The sequence below is a fragment of the Phlebotomus papatasi genome, chromosome 1, assembly GCF_024763615.1.
Source record: "Phlebotomus papatasi isolate M1 chromosome 1, Ppap_2.1, whole genome shotgun sequence".
Lineage (NCBI taxonomy): Eukaryota > Metazoa > Arthropoda > Insecta > Diptera > Psychodidae > Phlebotomus > Phlebotomus papatasi.
This window is the reverse complement of record NC_077222.1, coordinates 39,676,649-39,678,510: the sequence shown is the minus strand read 5'-3', so window position 1 is coordinate 39,678,510 and position 1,862 is coordinate 39,676,649.

Below are 1,862 nucleotides of genomic sequence, written 5' to 3'. Positions count from 1 at the left end.
TGACGCCAATCTGTGTGTGCCAAAGAGATTGCAACTCGATGGGGTCATCATCGAGTCTCTCTCACTCCCTCTCACACTTGCCAGGGAATAGATGGTGGAAATCACGATGTTTAAGTCACTGGCGATACCATACTTCCACCTCATTCATGGTTGTACTATTAGACCGTTAAGAATCCCTCTTAGAGCTTCTCGAATTTAAGCTATGGAGCTCAACTCTTGGCTTCCACAATGTGCAAGAGATTCACTCTTGGGTATCTCCTCCGAAGAACTAGGGAGTGGGAGTGTGGGAACTTGGCTCCGCATGGAGGACTTCTTCTTGAAAATATTTTAAAAGGCCCCCTCTGAATGGTTGCCAAAGTGAATATCTCCGTGCTCTCGTGGTATTAGGGAAATTGTTCTCTTTCAACACTGCAACCATCACTAATTGATATTTAATTCCTGACCAAAAAGATGCTCTATATCAACTAAATCGTGGTCAATCCATAACATCTCTCAACCAATCACTCTCACCCATCCGATTGAACTAGATTTTCCTCAACATTCATCATGATGACCAAATAGTGTGGAAAGAGCACCATGGTTCAAAACTGTTGACATTTTGATCTCATATCTTTTCTTTTTTGCGACTGCACGAGACAAGCTCATCAAGAGATTTCAATGCGTTAGATAATGCCATCGAGATGAATTAACATTCTTTCACTCAGCACTGGCACATTGTCTTCCTTCGTGGCACATAAAGATTGGGCTCAAAAATAATGCTAAGCGTGATTAAAATTATTCCACGGCGCACCTCCTTCGAATTGTGATTTAACGTCTCTTGCAGTTTATGACAAAAATGCCAAGTTAAACAATGAAACTTGCTAGAAGATGTGGAATTTTCCTCCCAGCAACTCATCATTGGGATAGGTTTCTGAAAGGCTGGAATTTGAAAAAAAAATGTCAAAACGACTTTAGAAATGGAACTAATGTATTTAAATAAAAGCTAATGTTATTTATAACCAATAATTTTGAACTGTTTTGTGTTTGAATTCTTTTTTCTTATTTATTTATTCAATGATTTACGCAAATACAGATTTTATTGCAATTTGTGGTTGCACTCGTAATCTACAGGTGTCAGAGAAGGTTGATGACCTATGGTAAGATTTGTTAAAATAATACTGGAAGTCGGAAAATGCGTTCCTTATCAATTTTAAATTTTAAAAGGAAAGATTTAACACTTTTTGAAGAATTTTGATTATAGCTACATTTTACCAGTGTAAGTAATTTTTTTTATCAGATTTTCGTAGACACTGGTAATTTGGTTTCAAAAACATAAACACTGTGCAACAAAATTAACTTTTTTGTCAGTGTCTTAGATAAGTGTGATAAAACTTACTGCGTAAATCGATTTAGGCTGATCCTCGAGAGTATTTAGTGTTTAAAATTTGGCAATAAAAATTTGGATTGTGAAAACTGCTTTCTCTTGGAGTTCGAGCAGTTAAAATTTATCTCAAACTGACATAGGATCAGTAATTAAAGATGATTAGCATGAATGTCCACGAAACATACAATCTGTGGACGGATTTTCCAACGTTTTATCCTGAAGTAGGTTGGAATCGATGCTGAGACGGTGATGGCCGCACAGGAAGTGTGAGTGGGTAAAAAAACAGAGATGAAAATAAATAATAGGAATCTTTATCTATAGTTCTTTATTGCCAAATTTTACAGGCTTTTTATATTCTTGAGGATCACCCTGAGTCTATTTGTGGCCAGTATCCTTTACGGCCTTTACGGATATTAAATCTAAAATCGCTCATTATGGTCACATCCTGATTTTTTTCAAAAGTATTTTTTTTTTAATTGAAATATTTAAGTCTTTGGTT